Source organism: Sorex fumeus, unplaced genomic scaffold (genome assembly GCF_029834395.1).
Source record: "Sorex fumeus unplaced genomic scaffold, SorFum_2.1 ptg000051l, whole genome shotgun sequence".
Lineage (NCBI taxonomy): Eukaryota > Metazoa > Chordata > Mammalia > Eulipotyphla > Soricidae > Sorex > Sorex fumeus.
In genome coordinates this window covers 17,046,006-17,064,110 of record NW_026606108.1, presented here as the reverse complement: position 1 = coordinate 17,064,110, position 18,105 = coordinate 17,046,006, and the positions used below count along the sequence as shown (strand labels likewise).

Here is an 18,105-nt window from a genome sequence, read left to right as displayed (position 1 = left end):
CTGGCACTGAAATTGGTTGCCAAATTACAAATAGGAGTTATCCCTTAGAACAGAGTCAGCAGTAACCCTTGATTATTGTTGGGTGTGGCTTCCATAAATTCCTCATCTCCCAAAAAGCACATTCTATTTACATTTGAATTCTGCATTATTAAAAATTGGCATATGGGTATACTACAATCTATTTTGGGTTACATACCAGGTGGTGTTCAGGGCTTACTCTAGCTCTTTGCTCAGGGATCGCATCTGGTTGTGTTTTGGGGACAATATGCAGTCCCTAAGATTGAACCCAGGTCCATCCTATGCAAGGCAAGCACCTTATTCTCTGTATCATATCCTGAACACAACTATCTTATTTTATCAAAGTTTCCAAAGTTCTCTCTACCTCAATTTCCACTCTAACCCACCTTCTTATTGCAACTAGACTTTGATTTCTTCATTGTCATGATTTTCAATTTAATACTTAGGCCATTCTTTATCAGCAAACAAACAAGCAAACTAATGTTGAATTGTATGCATTGCCTTGTTTTGGAAATAAAATAAAGACATCTCATAAAGACTAAGAGGAAAAATGAAATCGATTTTCAGAGGGAAAGACAGTGGGGACAAGAAAAAATTAAGGAAAAGAATCATGATGGTATGAGGAAGTAAGTTTACATTTATGCCCTAACACCCTCTGCAGACAGCAAAAATAATCGTAGATTCATCCTTTTCTTTAGATTGGTCATCAGGAAGAGGAAAACAGGACTGGTTATATAATTTGCTGGATTCTTAAGATAAAGTTGCACCCATTACTCTAGAGAAGCAAAGAGATTTTTCACTCAGCTCCTGATGAGAAAGATGTTCTTTTATGAGCTGAGTCAGCCACTTAATCTATAAAGATGTCACAGAGCTGAGGGACTAGATTCTGATGAGAAAGACAAAGATGTCAAAGACAAACCAAAAGGAACTAGAATAAAATCAGTATCTTGGGATGTTGATAAAGTGTGGTTATTTGCCTTGATCCGAGGAGAAAATTTAAAGTACCAAGAAGATTGTATCTCTCAATACTTTCAACAATCTCTCAATTTTAAAAAAATGAACTTTTTCTTTATTTGAAAAGATTTATTTTTAAGGTATCTTATAGTTTTCACAATAGTCTTAACATTGATGATTTTGATCACTTGATCACTTTACTTCTCGTTAATCATCGATTTGCTCGAGTGGGCACCAGTAACATCTCCATTTGTCCCTGTCACGTGCTAGTGTACCTCAATGGCATCTGTTCGCTCTAGGAAAACGAAGAGTCTCAAACCGATCATTCATGATTTTGATGAAGAAGTCTGGCCATCTGGTAGGTGGGCGGCCACTCGATCTTTTGACATCCCGTGGAATCCAGTTGGTAACAGCTCTAGTCCAGTGGTCGTCTCTAAATCTCATTACATGACCAGCCCATCTGATTTTTGACACCTTGGCAAATGAGACAGCATCCCTGATTCTTGATCTTGGACGGATGTCGGAACTCTGGATTCTTTCTCTCATTTGAGTGAAACATGATATTCCAAGCATAGCTCTTTCAATTTCTCTTTGTGAGACCCGAATAGCATTCTCATCCTGTTTGCGTAGGACCCAGGTCTCTAACATTGATGATTTTGACAGAAATTACTATATCTCACCACCACCAAATGTCCAAGACCCTCCCTTCACTGCTGTCCTAATTTAATCAAATTTAAATAGCTTTTGGGTGTGTTGGTAGTTTAGGAAGGTGACACCTAAAATTGCTGGGCCCTGGGAGTCCAGGATTATTCCAAGCAGAAGCTGGTCTTTAAGCAAGGACTGAATTCATATTCTTCAACACGCTAGGCATGTTCTCTATTGCCTATGATATCTCCCTGACCCTAGCTATTGTGCCTCTACTAGCTATTGTGGTATCAAGTTAATGATCAATATGTCAACTCAAATGCATGTCTAAAGAACAGGGGTAAGTGATCAGCCAAGTGCTTCATTCACTTGCCACACCTGGAATAGAAGAGCTATTCTTTTATGGAAACAGAGTGGTATAACAGGGGTAAGTACAACACAGAAGGCACTTGTTCCAAGGAAGATCTCTCAGGAGATTACCCATGCCCACCTGCAAGGTAAAGCTCAGTTTTCCAGTAAAAAGATGACAACAGGTCCTGTGAAAACCTCCTTATTACAAACTGCAAAATAGAACTAAATTTTAGGAAAATTTAAAAGCAACTAAGACCACTGTACCCAGTCCATTAGACAATAACCCGTTCTCTGATTGCATCTATTTTCAGACTAGATCTTTGAACATTGAAACTTTCTGACAAGTCTGAGAAATATGGAAAGGGTCATTGACTGGATTTCTAAGCATCAGGGAGATAAGTCAACTCAAGAGCAGAAAAGCAACATTACTTAACCACCAAATAGAACGTGAGAATCTGTTAAAACAAAGAAGACAAGTCCACTGGGAAGAGAGAACATGTGACCATTTCTCCCAGGAAGTTTGTTTCCCAGCTGGCATCACCTATCTTAACACATAAGGAAATGCAGAGTTCCCAGGAGGCTAGAACCTCAGGGGGAAAAATGAAGAGTTCTGATCCTTATGATAATAATCCAGTCATTTTCCTCTTCATTCCAGAAAATGTCGAGATTCTTAGCAAAGGGCTCAGTGCTCCAACTTTTGTGATGGAGATGGGATTGATGAGTATTATGTCAAGTGAAATAAGTCAGAGAGATAAGGATAAGTAGCAAATGATCTAACTCATCTGTGGTCTTTTGAGAGATAAAACTTAGGATAGACAGTTTCAAATGGTGACAACCCTTGGTCTTATCAAGCACTGTATGGCAGAGGATGAAGCCATAGAGGTGAAGAGGACCAGAAATAATAGGAGAGTGGTGTTCTGTCCCAGGCATGTTAGCCGTAGGGCAAGGGGGGGGATAATTGCATATAAACCATAAAGGTTAACACTATTATAAATATGTGACCCAAACTATAATAATTAAAACAATTTTAAGGACCTTAATTTTTTTTAAAAAATGTTATTAGTGAAACTTCATGAGGTACAGTTGTAGACATACAAATTTTTGTGCTTGAGTTTCAGTTATACAGGGATCGAGTACCCATCCCTCCACCAGTGCCCATTCTCTACCACTAATGATCCCAGTATCCCTACCATCCCCCATTCCCCCACCCGACCCCATCTATGTGGCAGGGCATTCCCTTTTGTTCTCTCTCTCCTTTTGGGTGCTTTGCTTTGCAAAAGAGGCATTGAGTGGCAATCATGTTTGGTCTATAGTCTACTTTGAGCATGCATCCCTCATCCTGGGAGAATCCTCCCAACACCCTTTACTTGAGATTCCCTTCACTATCTGAGCTGCCTTTCCCCCCAGGATGTGCTGCTGGCCTCCAAGCCATGGAGTAAACCTCCTAGTACTCATCACGGCTATTCTTGGATGTTAGTCTCCTATTTTGTTACTTTATATTTCTCAGATGAATGCAATGTTTCTATGTCTGTCCTTTTCTTTTTGACTCATTTCCACTTAGCATGATACTTTCCATGTAGTACCACTTCTATGTAAATTTTCTGACTTCACCTTTTCTAACAGCTGCATAGCATTCCATTGTGTAGATATACCAAAGTTTCTTTAACCAGTCATCTGTTCTCGGGCACTCAGGTTTTTTGTCCTTGAATTCCTTCCTGAGCCACTCATTGTTTAACATTGAGTTGTTTATTAAGGACCTCAATTTTTTAAATTCCTTCATTGTTGGGGCAGGAATGGGAGGTGGGGGGCAAGATGGTCAGCTTGGGTGCCAGGCACACCGGGGTGACAGGGGCGGAGCGATAGCACAGTGGTAAGACGTTTGCCTTGCACGCAGCCAACATGGCCGACCCGAGTTCCATTCCTTCGCCCCTCTCGGAGAGTCCAGCAAGCTACCGAGAGTATCTCGCCCGCACGGCAGAGCCTCGCAAGCTCCCCATGACGTATTCGATATGCCAGACACAGTAACAACAAAGTCTCCAATGCAGACGTTACTGGGCATGCTCGAGCAAATCGATGATCAATGGGAGGGCCTTTACTACTTTTATCTTTATTGTTGGGGCAGTTTGTGATACAGTACACCTGCCAAAAAATAGTAAGAATCAATATATATCCAATTAAGAAAAACATTCTTCATTTACTGCACTGAGGAGAATAATTACTATTTCACAAAGCCCTTCTAGATATTAGGTTCAATTTATTAAATCCTTTGATAAAAATGCATATCCATTGGCTCACTCTGAGAAATTTTGATTGATTCTGTTTGTGGAAATGTCCATTGGTCTTTTAGCACGCATCCTCAACAACCTGGACTCAACAGATAAATGTATTAAAATTTGAAAAAATCTGTAGTGAATATTAACGTTCTATAGGAATAACTTTAGCCCAAGGTCTTGGCCCTATGTAAATTCTATCCCTCAGCAAAGCACCACAGGGTTCAATAAAACTGTGAAGGATCACATTAATGCTCACGATTGCTTCTTAAGTCGGTACAGTATAAACACCTGCCTAAAAAGTTCAGGCTTATAATTTATTGGGCCAAATATTTTAGAATGAAAAACACATTAACTAGTAAGTCTATAATTTGGTGTAAATTAAGGGTATACCATCTAAGTAGCAAGATTAATACTTCTGGCAAGTATTATGATGGCCCAGCAAAAAGGCTTCCTGGCATGTGCCAATTTCAGGGCATTAGCAGACCTTCCCACCAAATTTAAATCCTTCACATAGATTTCTTATTCCTAAGATTTTGTTTATGTTTTGTTTCTCTTTACTTCCCCATTGAATTTTTTTTAAAAAAGCTTTTGGGATTACCTAAAGCTTCAAATATACATAAGGTAAGGACTGAAGCTGATACTACTTTAATTTCCAAAGCCCAGATTAAAAAAAAAGTCCTGGCAATACCCTTGATTACTAGGAACTATTCTTAGGAAGAGAGATTGAGTATTTCTGGAAAGGTGACTTTAGAGCAGTGAGTTTTTTCTTTGTGGCAACGACATGCAATTAAAACTCTGTCAGGAGTTAAGGACTTAGACAGGTAGAACATGCCTACCATGGGCAAGACCCTGAGTTCAGTCCCTTGCACTACATGCCCTCTTATCCAAAACATCATCAGACTGAACACCACTGACAGAAAAGGCTGAGCTCTGCCAGAATCAGCTTCTATTTAAAATGAAATGTGCAGTGGGCAGGGTGCTTCCCTTATACCCAGTTAACCCCAGTTCAGTGTCCATCACTGCATATGGTCCCCTGGGCACTGTCAAGAGTGATCCCTGAATGCAAAAGTAGGAGTGAGCCTTATTAACTTATTAACTTTAACTTACTATTAGTAGTTAAAACAACAATAACAAAACAGACAAACAAAAATACCCAAAGCCCAAACAAATTAAAATGCCCTTTGGCTGGTAACATTTATTTATTGAAACAACTATTGAGCTTTTGCTTTGAGATACAAACTCTGATAGGTGAAAGAACTCAAGTCTCTACATTCAAAAATATTGCATGTTGTGATTTTGTTATAATAGCAACAAGAGTTTTATATAAACAGATAAAATTATGTGAGAATATCTATGCAACATAGATACACTATCTCAGACTCAAAGAAAGTTAGAAAATTATATATGGGAATATATACATATATTCAAGTATATTAGAATATACATAATGTATTTATATGAATAAATATTTGATATATTGAAGATGTATTAAAATATGTATGTTTAAAATATCTGAAACAGTTGAAACCTTAATGACCTGAGAGGGAGGATAGGAGCTTGACAGGACTATAGGGAAGCCATACCCCATACACGCACAGACGAAAGAAGAGAATAAGAGCACATTAGACTCAAGAAACCAGATCCATGATCTATTATCAGATAGAAAAAGAACTCTGAGAGGTAAGACTGCAGAAGTCAGATCCTTGTGTATTTTACCTTATACATCACAAAGAGCCTTTGAAGTCTAGTGTTAGGAAACAGACCAAAGTTAGAGGTGGGGGAAGAGGAATATCATTGCTAAGAAAATATACTGAGAATGAAATTTATTTTAACTGTCCTCCTGTTCATCGATTTGCTTGAGCGGGTCCAGTAACGTCTTCATTTTTTGAGACTTGTTGTTACTGTGTTTGGCATACTGAATACGTCAGCTTGCCAGTCTTTGCTGGTACTCTCGGTAGCATGCTGGGCTCTCCGAAAGGGGCAAAGGAATCGAACCAGGCTTGGCCGGGCTGGCTGTGCCCAAGGCAAATGCCTTATAGCTGTGCTATCACTCCAGCTAGGAAAGATAATTTGTCATGAATATTCTTTGCATTTACAAATGCTGGTCTGAGACAAAGATAAAGTAAACAGATCTTAGTACTAAAATTGAACATAAACATATCACAAGATAAGATTATTACTCGGGTATTACTTATTCTTTTTGAGTTACTCTCTCTTTAATTAAAATTAGTTAAAATAGACAATGATTCATATCTTTTCCTAGGACTTTCCAGATTGGGACAGGATGTGGGTAGGCAGCATATCATTAGGGGTCACTTTTTCTGCAGGATGATGGGATCAACTGAGAGAGAGACAGAGAGAGACAGAGAGAGACAGACAGACAGAGAGAGAGAGAGAGAGAGAGAGAGAGAGAGAGATTTTCCTTATATCCCCGTCATTGGAAGAATCTTAGTATTCTGTGTTCTGGCAATAAGTCAGGATGAACTTCCCATCACATTTCTTTAACTCCTTTCATTCCTATACACAGTGTGTAGTTGTGTCCTTCCGCAACTCCCGTGCCCTTATTCCAGCCACTCTACTCCTTTTCTCACTGTTTTTCATTTCAATGAGAAGAACTAGAGACATCCTGTGGATCCATTTATTTGAAAGGAAACCCAAATTGAAGCCTGCAGCAAAGCAGGCATTAAAGGGGATTTGTCCACCAGATTGATCTTTCACTCATGAGTGACCTCATCACAGAGAGGAATTAGCATAATTTATATCAATAATTTATTTCTGTGATGTGTGAAGAAAATAATACCCCATAATAAATGAGAGATGCCACTATGACTGCATTTGATCAGTTTATTTGCTTTATCGTGGCCATCATCATGCAGTCAGATTAAGAGAGTTGTGCAAAAGGCCCCCAGGTAGAGGTCCTGGGGGTGATCAATCACCCAGAAGCAATGGGACTTCCTTGGTGGAGTGGGTACAAAAGCTTTTCTGCATTTATTTGACTTGTTCCTAATAACACTGCTGATTGTGGAGAGTCTATTCCAAACACTGGCCCTTCCAAACACAAGCTTTCCTATGTCACATTTCTCTCTTTGGTGTCAACTGGACAAACACCTTTGCCAAATGATTTGTCTTTTCAAGTGACATGTTGACTTGTAATCATCCACACGTGCTTCTTACTTTATTTCATCTTATTTTACCAGGAGAGCACCTCTGAATGTTTGTCATGAAAAAAAGTGACATAAATATTAATGTATTGATAGTGTTATGGCTTTGCAAACTTATATTTCATTTCATAGGTTTTATGAGCTACAAAAATTTACTGACTACATGAAAAATATAGGTGTAATGGACTTAGTGAAATACCCCAAATGTGAACAATATATGAATTATTAATCTTGTCAAAGTAGAATCCTGTTGAAGTGCCAAATTTATGAAACTGAACTAAGATTTCTTTTTCACTTTTAGAAAAAAAGTTGGAGGCGTCAGATGAAGATGGCAAGCCCTCTAACTTTTGAAGCGTAAGGTTAACTTGAAGATGAATATTGTAAAGTAAACAAACACACCAACTAGACCCTAAAGAGAGGAAGTTAAACATTCTAAAGTTACAGGGTCATTTTTTAATTCCTCTTTTTTGTTGTCTTATTCAGAACCCTACAACAGAGGCCATGGGGTCAGATGTTAACAGACCAAAATGGCATGATCAGGAACCACCAAAAGACATGTTTTAGATTAAAAGAGAGAGAGAGAAAAAAACTGTAGTCTACCAAAAATCAAAGTTGTTCACAGGTTATAGATATTACCTGTTGTAACACAGAGGAAAATCTCCACCCACAGAAACTTTATATAATAAAACTGCTCTAGTTAAATACCTTTACTTTTAGTTAAATACAGAATTTTCTCTATTTAACTGAATAAAGCTGCATAAAACTGACAATTTACTAAATGCCTTTGGATTAACAGGCTAGCTTTGAAGACACTTTGTAGTCAATAAAGGGCAAAATCCAAAGGAAACACAAAACAGATAAACTGACTACTGCTTGTTCTAGAAGAGTTTGACAATGACTCACCATCAGGACTGTCTTGTCCTAGTGGTGTACATAACTTAAAATAACAATGCCTCTTTTGCAAACCACAACACCCAAAAGGAAAGAGAGAACAAAAGAGAATGCCCTGCAACAGAGGCAGGGTGGGATGGGGGAAATAAGGGGGTAGGAGGGATACTGGGAGCATTGGAGGTGGAGAATGGGCACTGGTGGAGGAATGGGTACTCGATCATTGTATAATCAAAACCCAAGTACAAAAATTTGTAAGTCTACAACTATACCTCATGGTGTTTCACAAATAAAGATTTAAAAAAAATATGTAAGAATGATGAGTTTCTTGTTAACAGTGCAGCAATGAACATAGAAGTACAGATATCATTTTGACTGTACTTTTTTGTCTCTCTGGGATATATTCCCAAGAGTGGTATTGTTGGGTCAAATGGGAGCTCAATATCTAATTATTTGAGAATCGTACATACTGGATTCCAAAAGGGCTGAACTAGTCAGCACTCCCATCAGCAGTGAAGGAGGATCCCTTTCTCACCACATATGCACCAATACCGGTTGCTTTTGTTCTTTTGGATGTGGACCAGTCTCTGTGGTATGAGATGATATCTCATTGTTGTTTTGATCTGCATTTCTCTGATGATTAATGATGTAGAGCATTTTCTCATATGCCTTTTAGCCATTTGGATTTCTTCTTTGAGAAAGTTTCTGTTCATTTCATCACCCCGTTTTTTATGGGGTTGGATATTTTTTTCTTGTGGAGTTCAAAAAGTCCTTTGTATATCCTTGATATCAACCCCTTGTTGGATGGGCAAATATTGGGCGAATATCCCTTTCCCTGGCTGGAGCGATAGCACAGGGGTAGGGTGTTTGCCTTGTGTGCAGGCAGCCCGACCTCCACCCCTCTTGGAAAGCCCGGCAAGCTACCAGGAGTATCTCGCCCACACAGCAAAGCCTGGCAAGCTCCCCGTGATGTATTGAATATACCAAACACAGTAACAACAAAATCTCCAATGGAGACGTTACTGGGCCCGCTCGAGCAAATCGATGAAAAACAGGAGGAGAGTGTTACAGTGCTATCCTTTCCCATTCTGTAGACTGCCTTTGTATTTTGGTCACTGTTTATTTTGAGATGCAGAAGCTTCTTAGTTTAAGATAGTCCGATTTGTCTATCTTTGTTTTCACTTACTTAGCCAGTGGTGTGACATCTTTGAAGATACCATTAGCTTCAATGTCATGGAGGGTTTTGCAAACTTTGTCTTCAATGTACCTTAGGGAGTCTGGTCTGATGTTGAGGTCTTTAATCCATTTTGATCTTCCTTTTATACATGGTATTATATAAAGATCTGAGCCCATTTTTTTGAATGTGGTTGTCCAGTTTTGCCAGCACAATTTGTTAAGAGGCTTTCCTTGCTTCACTTCACATTTGCTCCCTTATCAAAGATCAGATGATCATATGTTTTGGGGGAGATATCAGTATATTCTACCCTGTTCCATTGGTCTGAAGCTCTGCCTTTGTTCCAGTACCATGCTCTTTTAATTATTATTGCTTTGTAGTAGAGTTTGAAGTTAGGGAGGTTGATTCCTCCCATTTTCTTTTTCCCGAGAATTGGAGGCCAGTTGCACATGCTAGGGGAAAAAGTAGCTCAGATGGAGAAGGGAGCACCAAGTAAATGGTTTTGGGAGGATACTTCCAGGATGGGAGTTGCATACTGAAAGTAGATTATAGACCGAACATGATTGCCACTCAATGCAAACTAGAGCACCCAAAAGGAGAGAGAGAACAAAAGGGAATGTCCTGCCACAGAGGTGGGGTGGGATGGGGGGACGGAAGGGAGAGAGGGATTCTGGGATCATTGGTGGTGGAGAATAGGCACTGGTGGAGGGATGGATACTCGATCATTGTATAACTGAAACCCAAGCACAAAAATTTGTAAGTCTACAACTATACCTCATAGTGTTTCACTAATAAAAATTTAAAAAAAAATAATGAATTTCCCTTTTTTGTGGATTTAAAAGTGTTCAGAGAGACAATGCAGACTCAGCAGGAAAATGCAGTGTGAGGCAATCCAAGACTAAGAACCAGTGTGAGATAACCAAGATGCCAAAGTGACCAGTTCTACTTTAATAAAAAACTGAAAGAGGCTTTTGTTTTGCACAAAATGGTATGCACATTCATCTCCATGTATTGCTGTGCCAATATTTTAACATTGGTTCCATCCTTACCACCTGCCTATCACAACAGCTTTTTCTATTTTATTTATTTATTTTAATTTTTATTAGTGAAATTCCATGAGGTACAGTTGTAGACACACAAAGTTTTGTGCTTGGGTTTCAGTTATACAATAATTGAGTACCCATCCCTCTACCAATGCCCATTCTCCACCTCCAATGCTCCCAGTATCCCTCACACTCCCCAAACCCCCCCATCCACCCCACCCCTGTGGCAGGGCATTCCCTTTTGTTCTCTCTCTCCTTTTGGGTGCTGTGGTTTGCAAAAGAGGCATTGAGTGACAATCATGTTCTGTCTATAGTCTACTTTCAGTATGCATCTCTCATCCTTGGAGGATCCTCCCAACACTCTTTATTTGGAGATCCTTTCTCTATATGAGCTGCCTTTTCCCCTAGCATGTGCAGCTGGCCTCCAAGTCATGGAGTGAAACTCCTGGTACTTATCTCAGCTATTCTTTGGTGTTAGTCTCCTATTTTGTTACTTTTATGTTCCCCAGATGAATGCAATCTTTCTATGTCTGTCTCTCTCTTTCTGACTCATCTTACTTAGCATGATACTTTCCATGTAGTACCACTTGTATGCAAATTTCATGACTTCATATTTTCTAACAGCTGCATAGTACTCCATTGCATAGATGTACCAAAGTTTCTTTAACCAGTCATCTCTTCTTGGGCACTTGGGATTTTTTCAGATTTTGGCTATTGTGAATAGTACAGCAATGAACATAAAAGTGCAAATGTCATTTTGACTGTACTTTTTTGACTCTCTGGGATATATTCCCAGGAGTGGTATTGCTGGGTCAAATGGGAGCTCAATTTCTAATTTTTGAGACTGTTTTCCAAAAGGGCTGAACCAGTCGGCATTCCCACCAGCAGTGAAGGACATGGTACTGGAACAAAGGCAGGGTCATAGACCAATGGAACAGGGTGGAATATCTGTACACACAACCCCAAATGTATGAACATCTAATCTTTAATAATGGAGCAAGAAATGTGAAGTGGAACAAGGAAAGCCTCTTTAATAAATGGTGCTGGCATAACTGGACAACCACATGCAAAAAAAATGGACTTAGACCTCGACTCAACACCATGCACAAAAGTCAGATCAAAATGGATTAAAGATATCAACATCAGGCCAAAACCCACAAGGTACATTGAAGAGAAGGTCAGCAAAACCCCCACAATATTGAGGCTAACAGTATCTTCAAAGACGATACTGCACTGACCAACCAAGTGGAAAAAGAGATAAACAAATGGGGCTATCTTAAATTAAGAAGCTTCTGCACCTCAAAAGATACAGTGAACAGAATATAAAGACAATATAAAGAATGGGAAAGGATATTTACCCAATACCCATCTAATAAGGGGTTGATATCAAGGATATACAAAGCACTGGTTGAACTCTACAAGAAGAAAACATATAACCACATCAAAAAAGGGGATGATGAAATGAACAGTAACTTTTCCAAAGAAGAAATCCGAATGGCTTAAAAGGCACATGACAAAATGCTCTACATCACTAATCATCAGGGAGATGTAGATCAAAACAACAATGAGATATCATCTCACATCACAGAGACTGGCCCGCATCCAAAAGAACAAAAGCAACCGGTGTTGGCGTGGATGTGGCAAGAAAACAACAGCTTTTTCTCGAATACTATTTACATGCAATGCCTTGTATTAGTAAATTTACATTCACATCTATGCATGGATCACATAATTTTAGTAATAGTTTGTTTTACCCTCCTTCAGCAGAAAAAAAATGAACAAGTCATACACATCTTCTATTGTAAGCAATACAAGTTGAGGAAACCAGAAAACTTTATCTAAATTTTCAAAAACCTTTTCTCAAATAATCGCTTAAATTCTTTTCAAAAAACTTTGTTGAATCACTGTGAGATACACAGTTACAAAACTGTTTGTGATTGGGTTTCAGTCATATAATATTCCAACACTCATTCATCCACCCACGTACATTTTCTAGTTTCCCTCCAGCCACCCCTACCACCAGCCTATTTCTTTTGTAGGGATCTCTCTCTCTCTCTCTCTTCCTCCCTCCTCCCCTTCTCTCCCTCTCTCCCTCTCCTCTCTTCTCCTCTCCCCCCCACTTCTTCTCTCTCCCTTCCTCCTTTTGGTCACTATGGTTTACAAAATAGATACTCAGAGGTTATCATGTTTGTTCCTTTACTTATTTTCAGCATGTATTTCTTATCAAGAGTGACCATTTCCAAATATTTTTGTCACAGTGGTCCTTTCTTTATCTCAACTGCCAGCTCCCCTAGTGCTTCTAGTTGGCTTCCAACCATGGACCAATTTTCCTGGCCCTTGTTTCTATTGTCCTTGGGTCATGGAGTGAAATGCTGAATGAAGAATGAAATGAGTCAGAAGGAGAGGGACAGATATAGAATGATTGCACTCATTTTTGAGATTAAAATAAACACTTAAATCTTAATGTCAGATGTCTTCTTCAAAAATGAAAGATTGGGCCAGAGAGATAGGACAGCAGCTAAGGCCTGCTTTCCATACAGCAGATCTAGACTTGATCCCCAACTCTCTCCATAACTCTCACCTGAATCTGGCAAGGAGTGACTCCTAAGCACAGAGGGAGGAAGGAAGAAAGGAAGGAAGGGAGGGAGGGAGGGAGGGAGGAAGGAAGGAAGGAAGGAAGGAAGGAAGGAAGGAAGGAAGGAAGGAGGGAAGGGAAGGAGGGAAGGAAGGAAGGACTGGACCTGTTTTTCAAAGCTTGTACCAACTCTGAATTTTAGGAACAGCCTAAGTTTTATTCCTCTTTTCTTTGCTTTTGGACATAGTAATTCTCCAAAAGATCAAAACAAAACAAAAATGAAGCCTAGAAACATTGAAATTCTCTCAGATCAAATGCTTAGATGTAGAGGGTAAAGTAAACTGAAGTCAATATAATAAGTGTTTCTGCAAGAGATAGTGTAATAGATGGAAAAAGAATATACAAAGAAAGGCTAGATAAAAATGAGCAATAAATAGAGAAAAACCCTTAATTGGTAATTGAAAAAGAAATAATCGTTATTCAACCTAGCAGGAAAACCAAATCATTCAAAAATGGCTCATGAAGGCGTAGCTTTGTTTGCAATTTTTAAAAAATAATTTTTAATATTAAGACACAAAAAATATCCAAAAATTTATGTTAGGGCTCATATACATATTGGATGACATATCTATATTGAAGATAAAATTTTATCAAATAATTTTTTCAAAATTTGATGCCAAGGAATAAGATTGTAGATAAACAGATACAAAATATCCTGAGCATATAAAGATTCATTTGCTTTAAAAATATCAAAACCACACTACATTTTATATGAGATATGCTAGGTAAAAATGATGAACAGATATTAAAAATAATATGATGGAAAGATTTAGACCACATGAATTCTATAAGTATATAAACATTGAATTTTCAAAGAAAGTTTTATTGAAAGAAAAACATGCTATTAAAGCAAAGCTATGAGATTTGGCGGGACGGGCACGGAGGCCCAGCTCTGGGCAACAAAGCTGAATGGCTCCAATTCCAAACAGGTACAGCATGCCCCTAAGGGCTGGGACCCTCTCTGGGCATGCGCAGCTAGATCCAGCCTCTAGAAAGCCGGTTTTCAACCGCTGGTCTGCGCGGGACGGGCACGGAGGCCCAGCTCTGGGCAACAAAGCTGAAAGGCTCCAATTCCAAAGAGGTACAGCCCACCCCCAAGGGCCTGGGACCCTCTCTGGGCATGAGCAGCTAGATCCAGCCCCTAGAAAGCCGGTTTTCAACCCCTGATCTACTCAGGACGGGCACGGAGTCCCAGCGCTGGGCAACAAAGCTGAACGACTCCAATTCCAAACAGGTACAGCCTGCCCCCAAGGGCCTGGGACCCTCTCTGGGCATGCGCAGCTAGATCCAGCCCCTAGAAAGCCGGTTTTCAACCCCTGGTCTGCGCGGGACGGGCACAGAGGCCGAGCTCTGGGTAACAAAGCTGAACGGCTCCATTTCCAAACAGGTACAGCCCGCCCACAAGGGCCTGGGACTCACTCTGGGCATGCGCAGCTAGATCCAGCCCCTAGAAAGCCGGTTTTCAACGCCTGGTCTGCGCGGGACGGGCACGGAGGCCCAGCTCTGGGCAACAAAGCTGAATGGCTCCAATTCCAAACAGGTACAGCCCACCCCCAAGGGCCTGGGACCCTCTCTGGGCATGCGCAGCTAGATCCAGCCCCTAGAAAGACGGTTTTCAACGCCTGGTCTGCGCGGGACGGGCACGGAGGCCCAGCTCTGGGCAACAAAGCTGAACGGCTCCAATTCCAAACAGGTACAGCCCGCCCCCAAGGGCCTGGGACCCTCTCTGGGCATGCGCAGCTAGATCCAGCCCCTAGAAATCCGGTTTTCAAAGCCTGGTATGCGCGGGACGGGCACGGAGGCCCAGCTCTGGGCAACAAAGATGAACGGCTGCAATTCCAAACAGGTACAGCCTGCCCCCAAGGGCCTGGGACCCTCTCTGGGCATGCGCAGCTAGATCCAGCCCCTAGAAAGCCGGTTTTCAACCCCTGTTTGGCGAGGGACAGGCAAGGAGGCCCAGCTCTGGGCAACATAGCTGAACGGCTCCAATTCCAAACAGGTACAGCCTGCCCTCAAGGGCCTTGGACCCTCTCTGGGCATGCGCAGCTAGATCCAGCCCCTAGAAAGCCGGTTTTCAACCCCTGGTCTGCGCGGGACGGGCACAGAGGTCGAGCTCTGGGCAACAAAGCTGAACGGCTCCATTTCCAAACAGGTACAGCCTGCCCACAAGGGCCTGGGACCCTCTCTGGGCATGCGCAGCTAGATCCAGCCCCTAGAAAGCCGGTTTTCAATCCCTGATCGCGCGGGGCTGCCATGGAGGCCCAGCTCTGGGAAACAAAGCTGAACGGCTCCAATTCCAAACAGGATAGGTTTCCAACTCCTCGCCCAGTCCCAGGGACTCTTTCAGGAGCCGAGGCCGTGAAATATTCTTCCACTACGTATGCCATAGGAACCATAAGCTACCTTCTTAGATGGAAACTTCTGTATTTTATCTCAGGCACTAGAAACACAGTAGCCAATAACTCATAAGCCTATCTTAACTCACACTGCATATCAAGCAGAATAGTAACAGTGAATGTGAAGGACTAAACCACAACTCTCACAATGGTTAAGCAACGCAGAAGCCCACCAAACTTTCATATTGAAGAGTCTACCACAGATGACACCAACGGTACTGTAGTGTTAGACAACCTCTCTGACAAGGAATTCAGAAGGGAGCTACTTAGGATGCTTAGGGAATTAAAAGAAACAATGGAAATCAGTGCCAATAGAAGACAAGAGGATCTGAAGGCAGAAATGTGGAAAATGCAATCAGAAATGTCAGACCTGAAAAATCTCGTAGGCGAATTGAAAAGCTCAGTGCAAAGCCTCAGCAGCAGAGTAAGAGCTGCTGAGAACAGAATCAGTGAGCTCGAAGATGAAGTTCAGAGACTCTCCAGAAAAGCGCAGAAAATGGAAAAGAGACTCACAATTCGGGAACAGATGGCAAGAGAAGATCGTGATGAAGCCAAGAGGGGTAACATAAGAATTATTGGAGTCCCAGAGGTACAGGAAGAAAACCTTGATGAAGAAGAAACTGTCAAAGACATCATTGCTACAACGTTTCCAGAGCTGAAGAAAACTTGTGACCACATTCAGGAGGCCCGAAGGGAACCAGCTAGAAGAAATCCGAATAAAAATACCCCAAGACACATTCTGATCAAAATGACCAAAACCTTAGACAGAGACAAAATTCTGAAAGCAGCAAGATCGAAGAAAGAAATCTCTTACAAAGGAGCTTCCTTAAAATTCTCAGCTGATTTTTCTGATGAAACCCTCATGGCCCGAAAACAGCGGTGGGACATAGTAAAAAAACTCAATGAAATAAATGCCTTCTCAAAAATACTTTTCCCAGCAAGACTCTCATTCATAATAGAAGGAACAACACACAGTTTCACAGACAAACAACAGCTCAGGAACTTCATAGACTCAAAACCATGGTTACAAGAACAACGAAATGGGCTACTTTAAGGCAAGAAAGGCCCCTCAAATACACCAAATTTCAACAGAACAATGGGACAAAATCCCATAACAATAATCTCTCTCAATGTCAATGGGCTAAACGCACCAATTAAAAGACATAGAGTGGCAGGATGGATTAGAAAATTGAACCCAACATTCTGCTGCCTGCAAGAAATGCATCTCAATAGTCAAAGCAAAAACAGACTCAGAGTCAAAGGCTGGAAAACAATCCTACAGGCAAACAGCTCCCATAAAAAAGCTGGGGTAGCCATCCTTATATCAGACCACATTGATTTCAGAGTGAGGAAGGTCATAAGAGATAGTGAAGGCCATTTCTTATTGACCAAAGGATCTGTACAACAGGAAGAACTTACAATAATAAATGTATATGCACCTAATGAGAGACCAGCAAAGTACTTAAAACAACAGCTCATAGATTTGGAAAAAGACATCAATAGCAACACAATACTAGTGGGAGACTTCAACACTGCTTTGTCACCTCTTGATAGATCAACCAGACTCAAGCTTAGCAAGGACATACTTCATTTGAGGGAAACAATGGAAGAAAGGGACTTAGTAGATATATACAGGACACTTCATCCACAAAAAGCTGAATACACATTCTTCTCAAGCGTACATGGAACATTCTCCAAGATAGACCACATCCTGAGCCACAAAACATGCCTCCATAAAATTAAGAAGATAGAGATTGTATCAACAATCTTCTCAGACCATAATGCGCTGAAATTAGAAGTAAATCACACACAAAAACAGAAAACTAAATCAAACACCTAGAATTTAAACAGTGCACTATTGAACAACGAGTGGATTAGACCGGAAATCAAAGAGGAAATCAAAAGATTCCTAGAAACGAATGAAAATGAGAACACGAGTTACCAAAACTTATGGGACACAGCAAAGGCTGTGTTAAGAGGAAAGTTTATAGCTCTACAAGCATTCCTCAGGAAGGAGCAGCGAGCACACATAAGTAACCTAACCTCACAGCTTAAGAGCTTGGAGAAGGACCAAAAAAAGGAGCACAACCCGAACAGGAGAAAGGAAATAATAAAACTCAGAGCAGAGATTAACGAGATGGAAACCCAAAAAACAATCCGAAAGATCAATGAAATCAAAAGCTGGTTCTTCGAGAAAATTAACAAGATCGATAAGCCTCTAGCAAAACTCACAAAGAAAGGGAGAGAGAAAACCCCAATAAACCGAATCAGAAATGAAAAGGGGGTCATTACAACAGAAACCACAGAAATTCAGAGGATCCTCAGGGAGTACTTTGAGAAGCTTTATGCCACGGAACATCAAAACCTCGAGGAAATGGATAAATTCCTAGACTCCTACAGACTCCCAAGGCTGAACCAAGAAGACCTGGAATACCTGAACAGACCTATCACCATCAAGGAAATTGAACTGGTAATAAAAAGTCTACCCAAGCACAAAAGTCCTGGCCCGGATGGATTCACTAGTGAATTCTTCCAAATCTTTAAAGAGGACTTACTCCCAATGCTCT

At 40.7% G+C, this 18,105-nt stretch overlaps 1 protein-coding gene across 1 annotated transcript in view; it reads right to left on the bottom strand.

Moving 5' to 3' along the window:
* Nucleotides 1-18,105, bottom strand: part of LOC130033044 (PH-interacting protein-like) — a 145,354-nt gene that overhangs the window by 78,596 nt on the left and 48,653 nt on the right. The gene's annotated exons all lie outside the window — the stretch shown is intronic.